Source organism: Hyperoodon ampullatus, assembly GCF_949752795.1.
Source record: "Hyperoodon ampullatus genome assembly, chromosome: 17".
NCBI classification, from domain to species: Eukaryota; Metazoa; Chordata; class Mammalia; order Artiodactyla; family Ziphiidae; genus Hyperoodon; species Hyperoodon ampullatus.
In genome coordinates, this window is record NC_136930.1 from 31,125,820 (window position 1) to 31,142,049 (window position 16,230).

General features: G+C 46.1%; 1 pseudogene across 1 annotated transcript; it reads right to left on the reverse strand.

Annotated features, from left to right (window-relative positions):
• Positions 1-335: 335 nt before the first annotated feature.
• LOC307065325 (serine/threonine-protein kinase 35-like) lies at positions 336-15,943 on the reverse strand (annotated as a pseudogene). Its single transcript has 5 exons — positions 15,888-15,943; positions 14,457-14,549; positions 11,595-11,732; positions 2,378-2,618; positions 336-1,943 (listed from the first exon to the last, which is right to left on the reverse strand). The product of its transcript is annotated as a serine/threonine-protein kinase 35-like (transcript).
• Positions 15,944-16,230: the final 287 nt, after the last annotated feature.

Genomic DNA, 16,230 nt, shown 5'->3' on the forward strand with positions numbered 1-16,230 from the left:
TGGGGAAAAGAGGGGCAGAATGGAAAATGAAAGCCTAGGAAGGCTTTTTGTTTGTTTGTTTGTTTTTCAGCTCAAATGCAATGTCTACTCAAAACTTCCCTAGACTTTGTCATTTGCACTCAGATAATCCCACATCTCCTCATTAAGACTTGGGAGGAATCTTTGGTAACCAGCACTTAGTTCTCTTCAACCCTGCATTTGCCCCCAAGTCCATACCCCCCGCCTCCCTGGGCTCAGATTGAAGAATCCAGTAGTCCAGGAAGTGTGCATGCAGAACAAAAAGAAGTACACTCACGTAGTTTAAAAACACCCAAGATTTATTTTTTCCCTGAATTTTAAGCAGCCCGTGTGACCTGGTCCATTCTGGTTTCAAGTTCAAAGGCATCAGGCCGGTCCTGTGGGTTAGCAGCTAACATATCTTTCAAGAGCTGCTTGATCCCCTCAGACATGGAAGTCCTGCGTTTCTGGGGGATGTGCAACTCCATCTTTGGGTTTTGTAGCAGCGCCTGACCAACAGGGACGATCTCAGTCCCCTGTTTGATATAGGTCCCCAGGAGCTCCTTCTTGGTCTCAGGGTCAATGAAAGTGATTCTTTCTATCATTGCCCAGATGATAATGCCCAGGGCAAAGATGTCAGCCTTGGCTGTGTAGTGTCCCTCCCAGACTTCAGGGGCCATGTAGAAGTCTGAGCCGCAGGCTGAGGACAGCCAGTATTTATTCACATTCACATTTTTGTTGTCTTGATTGCCCTCTTTACCTCGGGGAGCCAGCCCAGCACAGACCTTGCTTAGTCCAAAGTCTGCCACCTTGAGGATGGGGGTGCCAGACCGCTCTGTGATGAGGATGTTTTCTGGCTTTAGGTCCCTGTGCACGATGTGGTTTTTGTGCAGGAAGGCAATGGCGCTCGTGAGCTGTAGCATGAAGCTCTTGTTGGTGGCTGGGTCCGGCCTCCGGGACAGGACATACTGATTCAGGTCTCCACCTTCACAGAACTCCATGACAAACCAGAGATAGCAGGGCTCCTCAGCATAACGCAGGATCCTTTCTCCTTTGAGCGAGGTTTCCACCAGGCGCAGGTAAAGCTGTGAGCTCTTGTTGCCGTGGCTCATGCGCTGGGCTAGCCCGTTGCGCTGCAGGACGCACTCCTCAAACTGCACGACGTTTTGGTGGCCCCGCTTGAGGCTGGTCAGGGCCCAGAATTCGGCCAGCGCCAGCTCCACGTTCTCGGGGGCGTCGCAACGGATCTTCTTAACCGCCACCCGGGCCCCGGTGCTCCCGGCCACTGCCTCGTACACCACGCCGTAGTTGCCGTGCCCGATCTCCGCCAAAAGGCTGTAGCGCGGCCGCGCCGACCCGCCGCCGCCCTCCGGCCGCCGCCGCGCCAGGTAGACCTCTCGCCCGGGGCCTCGGCCGCCACCGGTTCCATGGCCTGGGCCACCAACGCCGGCCTCAGTTTCGCGCTGAGCGCCCGCGGCACTGGGCTTCGTCTTTTTGGCTCGGGGCTTTGTGAACTCTGCGGGCGCCGTCCTCTTCCCCCGTGTCCGTGGCTGCGGGCGGCGCGGGGAGCAGCAACGGCGCTGCCCGGGACCCCCCTGCCTCATCCCTCCGTCCGGCCCCGGGACGCGGAGGAAGGGGACCCTGGATTGTGACCTGGCCTGCGCCCTTCCACTTCCGGGCCTCGCGTTTCCCCCCTAAGGCCCCCAGCTGGGGATGGTCCGCTCCGGGCTAGGGCTGCTTCGGGTACCTAGCCGCGCGAGACACCGTGGCCCGGCTCGGGCGTGCGATGGAGCCTGCTACTGCACGGGTGACGGCAGCGGTGCTCTCGTGGGACAACTGGGCGTCAGTGCTCCCGCGGCTCTCCACGTGTTCGTGCCAGCGGAGCCCTTTAGGTAACCTTTTTCTATAAGCCGACGTCCCGCCCGCACTCGGGCCAGCGGGGGCCCCTATCCCCCTGGAGGCCAGCCGAGTACGGCGCCGCCGGGGTCCTGCCAAGGTCGGCCGACCAGCAACAGCCGGGTTCACCCACGCGGGGCCGGGGCCCAATCACAGGCCAGAAAACCCAACCAACAAAAAACAGGCACCAAATTCTCGCGATCTGGCTGAGGCCTGAGGTCTCTGCAGCCGCCTGCGCACCGCAACCTCCTCTCTTCCTCGCCTGTGCTGCCTGCCTGATCTGAGAAAAGAGAGTGAAAGTGGGAGAGCTTCTCCCTACCTTCTACCACTGCTCGAGGTCTAGCACGCACTGGACACTGGACGGCTCAACCTGGGTCTTGACATTCCATTGTACGTGTCACAGAGAAAGGGCGGGCGGGTCAGGGGGTGGGCTGGGGGCCCCACGCAAGCCCAGCCCCTGGAGATGCCCAGCCCCTGGAGATACCCGGCCCAAGGGCAAAGAGCCTGACCCCTTCTGGACTTTATAGCGGCTGGGACTTCTCGCTGTGGGTGGCAGGTGTTTGGCACCGGATGGGCCACCATGCGGAGACTGTTGGGGACTGTGGAAGCCTTCTCCTCCAGAGCTCACCCTGCCTGGGCACCGGCTCTGCAGGCTCCTCAGCGCTGCGTATGTATCGGCCAGCCCTTCCCCACCACTGGGCCCATAGGCCAGAGCCTGCTCAGAGCTGAGGGCAGGAGGCACCCAGAGCTTGCCAGGGTGTGGGCCACGTCCTCCGGGGACCTCCCCAGCTTCTCTGCGAGGCCTGGAGACAGGATCGCCTTCTCCAGGGCTGCTCAGCTGCCAGCATCACCATGAGCTAGGTGGCGAAGGTTTGTGAGCAGGAGATGCAGAGCCCTGATCCGACTGGATGCTGCACCCCACAATGTCCCTTCCTGGCAGGTAGGTTCTTTCTTCACTTCTTTTTTGAAATTTGCTAAAACAATATATAAACTTTGGACTGTTCTCCAGGGTATGCAGATGGTAGTGGCTTAGCCGGGATTCGAAGCAAACCTGTGTGATTCCAGAGCTCGTGCTCTGGACTGTGGTGCCTCCTTATCATATATACTTCATGTGTTACTTGTTTTTCTTTTTTTCTTGTAGTCCTTATGGTACTTAGCCCTAAGTGCCATAGCTGTAACAAATAGCTGCACTGCCCTGTAGGAGGTCTTCTTTTGTTCAACGCATGAACTGGTCATCCACCACACTGTGTTCTAATCTCAGAAGATACAGGTCAGGGACCACCAGTTATCAGCATAGCACCATTCCACATTTCTAATTGAGGCATGAAGCCCGGATTTTCCCTTTGTCTAGTTTGAAGGATCCAGATATGTAAAGATTATATTCTAGATAAATCATGGGCTATCCTGAAAGAAATTCACCAGTGAATTGTTCCATATGGATTAGAAGCCAGTTTCTCTGGCCTTCCTGGAGTATATCCAGCAAGGTATCTCATTCATGTCTAGAAAGCAAATATATCATTTATTGCAACTTCAGTGTGGAGCGATGTATTGGTTTAAAGTACGATCAACACAATTTGGTCATTGTGTTGTATGCCAGCTGGGTCCACTCTTTAGTTCACATATGTAACTCTAGAGATTCTTATGCCTACGAGAGGAGACATACTCTTGGGTGTCTAGGACAAGGGAAACATGTGTTGTTATTCAGGAGCTGGAAGCTTCAGCATGACAGGAAAGAGTTGAACAATCCTGGCCTACACATCACTTGACCTTGTTTAAAACTTGTTTCTTTGGCTTGCTTCATTGGAGTGTTTTCTCTCTCCTGGGGCTGACATTGTGTGTTATGTATCACACATGTGACATGTAGAAGTTTCAGAACCCAGAATCATATAGATCAGTAAGAATGTATTTCTATATTTTTGTTGAAAATCTATTGAAAATAACACTGGGCATAATTCATATATTCCAAAATTAGTTGGACCCTCTGCTCATGAGATTCTTTTTATGGTATGTCACAGCAAATTTGGACTGCCATCCCCAATAAACTTTGGGGTTGGAGGACACAAAAGCTTTTGCTCAGACCTAAATTGTCTGAAAAAAAAGGGTAAATATTATCAGCCCTTTCTAACCTCTCCAAGAGCAGAAATGATTTACAGCTGTGGCATTGAAGCATAATTCCTCGATCTCATTTGAGAAGGGTTCAGTAAGAAACAATGTCTTGATTTTTGTTTGTTTTGTTTCTTCCCTGTTTTCTTGTCTTGCTTACCAACAATCCATTGTAATTCATGAGTGAGTATGGCAGCAGGCTGAGTGTTCCCTGGAGCTCATTAAATGACCTTTTTTTCCTAAAATGACTTTTGTCTCCTTGTTTTCAGCCCCTCTTCTTTCCTCTGCCCTTTACTATAACCAGAGCTCAGCAAAAGCTGACTGGCTTTGTGCAGACCTTACTTAGGGTTAGTCTTTTCTTCATTATTTTATTCATGGCTCCTCCATTTCATTGTTTGCCTTCTCGAAACGTGTTGAAATCTTTCTGTGGTTGATGGCTTCCAAAATGTCTTGGCCTTTATTGGTTGATTAATTTTGGTATTTCTACAGTTTTATTTAAATATGGTTTCAGGAGGAACAGAAAGTAAATATGTTTCCTAGTGTGCCGTCTTGAGCTGAAAATCCCTGTTGATTTTAGCATCCAATGTTCCCATGGGAAAAAAACCAACCTTGGCATTAATAGATGTAAAACTCAAGATTTCAGCTTTTCTTGAGCAATCACTGAGGATTTAATATGTGGTCATTTCTAATGGGAAAATAATAACTGTCTCATGGAGTTGATTTGAGGATTAAATTAGAGAATGAACATGAAAATGCTTATTAAGGCTTAAAAATCTATAAATATGTTTTTGTTATTATTTGATTTGTTGCTATTTCAACTTTACTTGACAGTTGTTTATGACCTTGCTTATGTGAGAAAATGCCCTCTGTTTTATTGTTTTGAAAGTCATAATATATTTTTCAATACCTCAGTGGAAATGGCATCATTTGTGAAGGTTAAGGGTGAAGGGATAAATGTTTCTTGACACCTATTACTTTACAGTGTTTTCAGGAACTAACTTCCAAATTTTGTTGAGCACCTCCTACCAGCCACCTGCTTTACATCAGGTGTTGGAAAGCGTTTTCTGGATTTTAAATATCTTAGGCTCTGTGGGCCATATACAGCTTCTGTAGCTTCTCCTCCTCTTTCTTCTTCAACAACCTTTCTAAACGTGAGAACCATTATTAGCTCACAGTCCCAGAGATCCAGGCTGAGAGCCTGATTTGATTTGTGACCATTATTTGCCGGTTCCTGCTCTGTGTCCTCACTGAGGAGGGGGACCATGTTTGAGTAATCACTTCTTTGAATCAACTATTGGTCTTCTGGGGCTTGTCCTTACTCTCCTCCACTCTCTAATCAACATGGCATCCAGAGAGATCCTGTTAAAACATAAGTCAGATCATGTCACTCAAATCTCTTCAATGGCTTCTTCACAGGAAAAGCAAAGTCCTCAAAGTGCCTCCACAGCCCTAGAGATGTGGGCCTCTGTTTCGTGTCTGACTGTTTCCTTCTCCTCTGCACTTTGCTCGCTCGGTTTCCCACACACTGACATCCTTTCTGCTCCTTGGATACTCCAAGCCCACTCTTGCCTCATTGGCTTTCCATGTGACTGTTCCCTCTACTTGTACTCTTCACTTCCCAGATATGCTCCTTGCTCCCTCTTAAATTTTATCTTCCCCAGAAAGCCCTCAGTGATCACTTAGTTTCAGATCGCAGCCTCCTCCTAGCAGCTAACAATCTCCATCTCCCTTCCCTGCTTGCTGGTTTTCTCCAGCACTTCCCTGATATACTAGTTATTCTATCCATGTATTTCATTTCTATTTACATATTTATACTTATGATTTTATATTTGCTTCTTTACTTTTGCCTCCCCCCTCATCTCGAGAGAGGGTATATTCATCTGTGTTCATCACTGCTGTGTTTCCTGAACATGCCTATGAAGCATACTGAAGAATGGTGCCTGAAAATTGGTAAAGGATCAATCAATTTTCTTGGCTGAAGGAAGAAATATGTTCATAAATTAATGAACAAATCTCCGTGGTTTCTGAATTGAGGACTAATGGGAAGAGGAAGGCAAAGGCTTGGGACAGGGTACTGCAAGAAGTAATATTTGGAGTACTCTGATAGCTATCCTAATAGATACGATTTTGTTCATTTAAGTAGGTTTTTTTTTTTTTTTTTTTGCAGTACGCGGGCCTCTCACTGCTGTGGCCTCTCCAGTTGCGGAGCACAGGCCCCAGACGCGCAGGATAAGCGGCCATGGCTCACGGGCCCAGCCGCTCCGCGGCATTTGGGATCTTCCTGGACCGGGGCACGAACCTGTGTCCCCTGCCTCGGCAGGTGGACTCCCAACCACTACGCCACGAGGGAAGGACCATTTAAGTAGTTTCAATGAGAGAGCTGGGAACAGGGACACACAGCATGAAGAGTTTTATAATGCATTCTGTAGAGTTCTTTTCAAGTGTGTACAAATATCATTGAGAATATATGCACGCATATACACCTCTGTTACTTTATTTAGTGCTTTAGAAGAGCCCCTCAAGGAAGGGGTAGTAGCAACTATCAGTATCCTTCCTTTATGATGAGCTTAATTTATTCAAAGTTACATCATAATTTATTTGTAACTGTGAAACTAGACTTAGTTATTGAGTAGACCCTCCCTAGAAACCTATGACATTAATAAAACCAACAAAAATTTGTTCACTTTCCAATGATACACACACTACAGACTGAATTATGGGCCGTCCATTTTAATGAAGGGAAGAAGTGATGTAACAAATACAGAGCAAACGGAATATGAAGTTTTGTCCTCCATTAATATTAGTAACGGATAAAGTGGGCTCCAACGCCTTCAAGGTAGCTGGAGGCCATCATCTGTGTGTCACGGGCAGGGGGATGTTCAGCCAGGATATCTTTCTCTGTCACTGAGAAAAATTTCCATAATATATAATGATACTTACTGACACAGATATGGAGCATTTGGGTAATTAGGAATCCATTAGCATATTTTTCCCGAAGCCTTGACTACAAAATGAAGACAGTGGATTTGGACACTTTCAGCTATGAAGAAGTTGTTTGTATATTCATGTTTATGCTGAATGAAATATGTTTATTTCATCTCTGCAGCTTCCCGTATACCATTTTGCAACCTCTGTTTTGTGTTTGGAAAGACTTTTAGGACTTAAAAATCAAGTTAAAAAGTAAGTGACAACTTAAATGATACATGGACTATTTTGCTGAATTAAATATGACCCAGTTGAAATGTTAATTTTATTTTAATGTGTATATTGGGGTGGAGTCTTCAAGCTGCCAGAAAACAAGAATTCACCCATCCTGTTTGGAACTGCAGTCCACACACACCTTCAGTTACCAGTTCTGTTCATGCCACAGAATCATCTTCAGAAAACATGCTGTTTTCTGTGTACCTGGTGTATATCTCAATTAGTTTGAAGAATTTCCCAGTTACCTCTTAATGTGTAGTGCTCCAATTCCAATCTTGCCATGTCCTGTACCAGTGGCATAGCACAGAGGAGTTTTATTTCTCTTTATTTCTCTGGGTTGTTCAGAACCCAATGAAAGAACAATGGAATGGGATCAAAGAGATCAGGGTTCTTGTCCCAGATTTACCATAAAATAATTGTGTCCTCTTGGGAAAATTATAGTTATTCTAGGCCCCTTTCCTTTCCTTTCCTTTGACAAAGCTGCACTAGATGACCCCAAATAACATTGCACTCTTTCAGTAGTAGCTTAGATGTTATTGGTACTCTGAAACAAATGAAGACAATGACACATGAAACTGTGCAACATCTCTGTAACTGTTTTCTTAGAGTTGCCTCCATTTTATAGATGATAAGATGACTGAGCACAGAAGTAGATGTTTGGAACCAGAGGTTGCAAAGAAAATGGAGCTAAACCACAAGTTTCCTTCTTTCCTGAAGCTCACTTAGCCAAAACCTAGGCTGCTGGCTATTAAGCTGTAAAGCATATTATCATTCCACTTTAAAAGAAGCTATTCTTCTAGGATTTCCAATTAATAGCAAGAGGTTTTGAAATTCTTGAAAAGTCATCTAATTTTGTGAGATTTACAGCTCTATTTTTCTGTCAAGCAAGTTGTATTAGTGCCAGATAATTATGTAAGCTTCTGGATGCTTCTCTGAACCTCTTGAATTTTTCTTCCTGCTATCTGAAATTCATGCCAGATAAGCCTTTTTCTAGAGTGTGTGTACAGACTTGTGTATTTTTATATGGGAAAGCGCTGCAGTGAGTCAGGTCGGGGGTTAAGCCCTCATTCTCAGAGTGGTATCGAGCTCCTGGTGAAATATAATCATCATTTCCTCGGAATTGAAAAGCAGTTATGTCTAGTTTTTAATCCCATTAACTATTTATACATTTACGTATGATACACGTGTTTATCGTACCTACTAGGTGTGTTCTCTTTGGGAAGTGCAAAGCTCTTTGAGACATAGGTGGTTCATTTTTTTGTTTTCCCACAAATACTGTGACCTTTTGAGCAGGAAGGTCTATATTTTACTAACATCTAGAACCAGCAGTTAACACGGTGTCTAAGATGTAGTCAATAAATATGAAATAGATAAATGAACCCAGTTTTAAGGAAGGACCAGGACTTGAACAAATAGAAAATTTTCATTTTCAAAGCAACCACAGACATAAAAATGATACAGACAACAAGTGCTACGGTCATTCAAAGAAGGCATAGAATAGATACAACAAGGATCTCCTCTACGGCATATGGAACGCTACTCAATATTTTGTAATAACTTATAAGGGAAAAGAATGTGAAAAAGGAATCACTGTTCTGTACACCTGAAAGTAACACAACATTGTAAATCAACTATACTTCCATTAAAAAAAAAAACAGACAACAACAACAACAAAAAAAAAACAAAGATGTCATAGAAGTTCTTATGAGATTCCATAAGAGAAGCCAAATGAGGACAGAAGAGACAGCTTTTGAATCAATTCAGAGGAGAAGTCACAGAGAAACTTGTCTTTGACCTGAACTTGAGTTTCCATTAAGATTGCAACGCAGGGATATTACAGATGAAGGTAATCACATAAACTTACTATACTGAAACTTGCAGAGGTTATGAGTGTTGCTCAAGATGCCAAAGCAAGTGCATTGTGGAATCAGAATTTTAAGTGAGGCCTAATGAACTAAAAACAAAGAAACAAAAAAACAAGCCCTTTCTGTGATACCATGTTGCCTTTGCAGTCATTTTTTTGGTGGGTTGGTAGAAAGTGGTTCCAGTGTTTCTGTCAGGAATGACTAGTTCTGTCCCCCCGCGGTCCCCCACCCCCGAGTTGATCCTCAAAGTTTCCTTTAGAATGGACTTGCTAAAATGCAGACACGCAAGTATTCATGATGCCTGTGTCCAGTCATTTCCCCCGCCATTGCCTACTTCACTTCTGGATTATAGGAAAAACTCACTGTCTTCATTTATGCTTTTCCCTCCTCCAAGAATTCCTTTCTCCCTATGGGGCACCTGGGAAACCCACTTCATTTTTCAAACCTCAGTTTACATATTATTGTCCTTTGTGCAGTCTTCTTTTTAGTGTTGTGATCACACGCTCCTTTTTGCTACCCTTGCACTTCTGCATGCCTGATTGCTGCACTCGCTACCCTGTATTGTAATTGTATTTTTTCCATATCTCTGTCTTCTCCTGGGCAACATTCCTTGGGGCCAGGGACTACCTTTTTTCATCTATCGATGTTGCCTTAGCATGTTACTTGTTGTGAAGTAGTTAGTTATAAAAATGAGATTTGAGTAAATGGAAAATTGTTATGTACATATTAGTTATTATCATTTACAGATATAACAGGAAAAAATATTAATGTTGGTGCTGAAAGTTCACTTCTAGTAAATGGTGGTGGTACTTGACTTGACTTATATTATTTTCCCCACTATTTTATATCTTTCTACCTATCTCTTTATTTCCATCTATGTTTCTTTATTACTACACCAAGAAAAACAGGGATGAGGGTAGGGCTAGGCCATACTTGCTTGGAATAGTAAAGAAGTTGTGTGGGGTTTTGGTGAGAAAATCCTGAAGCACACAGGTCTGCATCTTCCCTTTGAGGCATGTGAAGGGTTCTGCTTCTAAAGAGTTTTATTAGCAACTAATCAAGATGCTTTTTTTTCTTTTTTTTTTTTTTTTTTTGGCGGTACGCAGGCCTCTCACTGTTGTGGCCTCTCCCGTTGCGGAGCACAGGCTCCGGACGCGCAGGCTCAGCGGCCATGGCTCACGGGCCTAGCCGCTCCGCGGCATGTGGGATCTTCCCGGACCGGGGCACGAACCCGTGTCCCCTGCATTGGCAGGCGGACTCTCAACCACTGCGCCACCAGGGAAGCCCAGTCAAGATGTTTTTGCACAAGGCTCCTGATTAGCTGTAGGTATACTAAGAGTAAATCACAGTTAGGGTAGTTTCTGATTTCTTTTACATTGTCAATGTGGATGATCATTTTTTACTGCTGGGGGTGGTGGTGGTGGGGTGTGTGGGAATGTTCCTTTCCTGCTCCTGATGTTTCAGTCCTGTCAAGAGAACTCTTAGGGTCATTTCAGTGCTGCTTCTTTACTGACTCTGCCCCAGGGTGATCAAGTGACGTATATAGAAAGCTTGAAAAGAATTAAGTGAGCATGCTTGCCTTGACTAATTCTGTTCTCTCCCTTGAGAGTGTAAGTGAGTGTCTTCTGTTTGTCTCATTCTGTGTATTACTAGTTAGTAAATCTGCCCAATTCTGGGGTTCAGTTATGTGATCATTTCATTCAAACTGGATTATGAAGCCAGGGTTATCAACAGTAACAGGAATATTGGGCCCTGCATCTTTTCTCTTAGTTCCTAATTTATGCCAAACCAAATGGAATTAAGGCATTGTACTTGCTGTAAGGTAATTAAAAGGCCCTAACATTTAGTGCATTACCTGGGAACACTGAGAAATAAAAAGAAAGGAGCAGACACTTGAGGAAAATGTCCATGTGGAAAATATTTTGGTACTGCCAAGGAAGGTAGTCCAGTGCCTTGGTCTTTAATGTATGGTGGAATGTTGGGGGACCTTTGACTGTTTGAAAATATTTAAGTTTGTGCAGTAAACTGCTGAAGCGTAGCAAAGGTTTAAGACATGCTATATTATTCTCCCGTGCTTGTTGTAACAGACTACCACAAACTTGGAGGCTTAACACAATAGAAATTTACAATTTCACAGTTGTAGAGGCCAGAAGTCTGATATCAAGGTGTCAGCAAGGCTGCCCTTCCTACAGATGCTTTAGGGGAGATTCTATCCCTTGCCTTTTTCAGCTTCTGGTGGTTGCCAGTTTCCTTGGCTTGAGGCCACATCACTCAGTTTTTGTCTCTGTCTTCACATCACCCCCTTTCTGTGTCTGTATCTTCTCTTTTGTCTGTCTCAAATGTCCCTCTGCCGTTCTTGTATAATAAGGGCAATTGTCATTGTATTTAGGACCCATCCAGATAATATAGGATGGAAATCCCATGTCAAGATCCTTAATGACATTAGCAAAAACATTTTTTTCAAATGAGGTAACCGTCAAGGAGGAGGACATGGATATATCCTTTTGGGGGCCACCATCCAACCCACTATACCAGCCGTAAGATACTTTGATTTTGACTGATGGCTGCAGCTTCTGGTGCGGGAAAGTGGCTGTTTCTTTAGAGCCACTTAAGTAAAGGTCTGACATAAAGAAGAGGGGCATTAGGGAGTTGCAGGTGACTGAGCAATACCTGGAGCGGAATGAATAAGGCACCTGGAGGGTCTTTAGTATACAGAGACCTTTACCTGGCACTTGACTTGAGAGTGTGCAGGAGTTTACAGGGCAGAAAAGTCTCAGGCAGCTGTCCACCTTGCCTTACCCTTCAGATACAGTTTTTCCCAAGCAGGCTTGACTGAGACAAAGACTCAATTGTAAGGACTTGTCTTGTTTTGTACAACTTGTCGGCATTGACACATATGGTCTACCGTAGGCTCAAGTGACTCCCTTTACATGTGGACCCAAGCTGACGCTGGATTTGTCAATTGTGTTGGAGAAAGAACTGTTCTCTTAAAGGTAGCTGCCTTTGGTCTATGCAGTTCCATAGCAGGAGGCAGTGAAAATGGCCATGGCCGCATAGGACTGTCAAATCTATGCATCAGAACTGGAGGTGTAATGTCACTAGACAGAACCCATAATCAGTTCAGTACTGCAGTGTGAAGCACAGAGTCATCAAAGAGGAAGGATAACTCAAGAGTCCATGTGTGATAGATGCTCAGGGCTGTGCACTGCACATGGCAAATTCATAGTGGCAAATCAACGTCAGGGACAGAACCCATAATCAGTTCAGTACTGCAGTGTGAAGCACAGGGTCGTCAAAGAGGAAGGATAACTCAAGAGTCCACGTGTGATAGATGCTCAGGGCTGTGCACTGCACATGGCAAATTCATAGTGGCAAATCAACGTCAGGCTAAAAGATTCCTCCTGGTTCGAAGTTCGCAGGTCAGAAATTTCACATAAATAGCATAGACTAATGGACATCCTAGTGAAGCTAAAACCAAAGAGACTTTCTCTTTCTCTCAAATGCCATTGAGTTTCTGCTATGTTCTTTGGTCAAATTCTGTACTGGATTCTGGGCACAAAAATGTGCCTAGTTTCACTCTTCTAGGAGTGGGGGATTGGCTTGCTTTTGAGATTGTTTTTAAATTTTGGGGATAGTGCTGTCAAATCAAATTGTATCGTAGTAACTCTTCAGACTCTTTAAAAGCATTGTTCATGAGAGGCTTGATAAACTGATAAAACAGCCAAGGCCCCGAGAGACCCAAACCCGTATCAGTCTGTTCTCTATGTCTGTGAGTCTGTTTTTGTTTCGTAGACAAGTTCATTTGTGTCATATTTTAGACTTCAGATAGACGTGAGATCATATATTTGTCTTTCTCTTCTGACTTGCTTCACTTCGTATTATAATCTCTAGGTCCATCCACGACGTTGCTGCAAATAGCATTATTTCATTCTTTTTATGGCTGAATAATATTCCATTGTATATATGTACCACATCTTCTTTATCCATTCATTCATCAGTGGACATTTAGGTATCTTCCACGTCTTGGCTGTTTTAAATAGTGCTGCAATGAACATTGGGGTGCATACATCTTTTTTCTTTCTTTCTTTCTTTCTTTTTCTTTCTTTCTTTCTCTCTTTCTTTCTTTTTTTTTTTTTTTTTTTTTTTGTCACACGGCATGTGGGATCTTAGTTCCCTGGCCAGAGATGGAGCCCATGCTCCCTGCACTGGAAGCACGGAGTCTTAACCACTGGACCACCAGGGAAATCCCAGGGGTGTATGTATATTTTTGAATTAGAGTTTTCTCCAGATCTATGCCCAGGAGTGGAATTGCGGGACACTATGGCAGCTGTATCTGTTCTCTGCACGTGTCATATCAACCACCTGCACTCCAATCCTTGCTCTCAACGTCATCTTCGGGGAACCCAACCTGCGACAGGGACCTTGAGAAGAAGAAATGGCTTAGGGAAAAGCTACCTGCACAGGGAGGAGATAGAGGCCATCGACCCTGGGGTGTGGTGGGGAGAGTGGGCACAGAGATTTGTCATTTCACCCCCCGATACTCAGGCCTCCTGGCTGCCCCACTCTAGGTCACCTTGTGATACAGAGGTGACCCGGTTAGAGTCCCTGCCTGTGCAGGAATCTAGGGGCACCAGCGGGTCTGAATAATATTAGTGCAGGGTCTCCCCCACGGCACTGGGGTTATTTGAGGTGGGTCATCCGCTGCTGGGGGCCCCTCCTGGACACTGTGTGTGGTTCAGCAGCATCCCTGGCCCCACCCATTTGATTCCAGGGGCCCCTCCCCCACAGTTGTGACAACCACAGATTTTCCCCAGACATCACCGAAGAACTGGGTGAGGCGGGGGCAGGATGGCCCTGGGTGAGGACAGCTGTGTTGAAGCAACCAGCCTGGCCCAGGGCAAGGTCTGCCCCAGTCCCGTCGGAGCCTGCATTTAGAACTGCCCCTTCCCTCTCCCAGCTCCCCTGCCCTGCAGTGGTCTGCGAGACTTCATCCCCACGTAATAAATCACACCTTCTCAGTCTACTGTCCCCAGCACCTAGAAGAGTGTCTGATGTGTAGTAGATGCTTCGTAAATACTTGCTGAATAAAGGAGTTGAATAAAGGGATGAGTGGGTGAATGAATGAAGGTTACAGTGGGAGGAGGGGGGAGATTCCCTTTCTGGCTCTCGGGGGTTGGGAGATCAAGTGAAAGATCCGTCCTCAATAGGCTGACCAGCCTTCTGGGCTTCCCCGGGAATGAGGGTTTCCCCACAGTTCCAGCGCTCAAACCTGCGCGGTCCTGGGCAAACTGGGGGCGGGTGGTGGTCACCCTATGTAAACACAGTAACAATTCCAACTGCAATAACAATGGCCAAGGACCTCTACGGTCTTATTGACCAGGCACAGTTCTTTACCTGGCGGGGAAGGGTGGGCCGGGATTGGAATTCCGGAGATCCAGGGCAGGTGACGGCTCACCCTGGGCTTGTGTAGGGTAGTCCAGGAAGGTTCTGGAGGAAGTGACCGTGACACAGGAGGGAGGGAGGAGTATAAGGAAAAACATTCCACACGACAACGTGTGCCAATGGCCCCGCACCTGACCAGGGCTTGCTTTTTTTTTTTCTAATTTACTTTTTCCCACATGGATATGCAATTGTCCTAATGCCACTTATTGAAAACTCCTTAATTTCCCCACTTTCTGTCATATCAAGTTCTCATATATCTGTTCTGGACCTTATTCTATACCATAGAGCTATACATCCCATCCTTGCACCACTAGGGCTATTTCATCACTAAACTTTATTTTTTTTTCATTTATTTTTTTGGCCATGCCCTGTGGCATGTGGGATCTTACTTCCCTGACCAGGGATCGAACCCGCGCCCCCTGCAGTGGAAGCTCGGAATCTTAATCGCTGGACCTCCAGGGAAGTCCCCAGGGCTTGCTTTGACATCCATCGAATGGTGGCGGGTGGGCACGGGGAGCAGCTGTCTGTGAGCCATCCTGTGTAGAAATGCAGGGTGGAGGGCAGGACAGCTGGAGCGGGAGGGGAAGTGGCGGAGGAGGGAGGGAGGGAGGGCGGGCGAGAGACAGACAGATATTCCGGAGGCAGTAGCTTTGGCCATGTCCTAGGGCATGAAAGCTGAAAATAGCTCCTAGTGCCCGGAGCCTTGGAGCTGGAGCTGGAGCCTCGGAGCCAGGGTGACTGGCTCTCCTCCCTGGTGTGTGTGAGTGTTTGGGGGGGGGGGGGATGGCTCTGGGCTTCTGAGGCTGGGAATGGGGTGCACGGAGCAGGGACAGAGCAGGGACCCTTCTCTCTGGGACCTCGCGGGCCATCCTTAACTCAGAAAGCTGAGCCACTCCTGGCCCTACGAGTGGGGGTGCTTATCCTCCCTGTCCCCTGGATCACACCCCCTCACACACAACTTCCCCGTGTGTGCTCCCAGCAACCAAGAGAATCTATTTTTAAAAGATTTGGGGGGGTGGGGTAAACCTACAAACAAGAGCAGAATGGATACATTTTCAGAATGGGAATGGCTCTGTGTAACCCCACCCCCAGGGTAACCACAGTCCTGACCTCTAACATCGTTGACGAGTCAGCCTTGGTCTGGGCTTGTGGACCCACGGAAGCGTCCTCATCCCCTCCTTCAGACCCCGTCTCTCCCTCGGTGTCTTTATGAGAAGCACCCGGGGAAGTGGGACCTCTAGGCTGTACTGCTGCTAGAACTCCACCTGGGCTCCACCAGGCTCCAGCCCTCTGCCCTGTGAACCTCTCTGACCCTGAGGCACCTCAACTGGTAGGAGCGGCATCACCTTCCCTCCCGGGACTTGTGACACTTAAGGGAGACACCGAAAGGACAAGCGTTTGGCTCCCTGGCTGGCAAAGAGCAGGTGCTCAATTGTCATGTGTCCGTATCAGTGAGGGTTCTCCAGACAAACCGAATCCATAGGGGATGTGTGTATATACACACACACGTACATAAGTACACACATACAAAAATATACAGCCGTGTATATATGCAGTATGCATACAGACATATACCCATATAGTATAGACAATACACACATACATATAAAATGCATAGTTTGTATATATGCAGTATGTATACCCACGTATACACATATACAAATACACGCATACGTATACACTATACATACACACATATAAAATGCATAGTTTGTATATATACAGT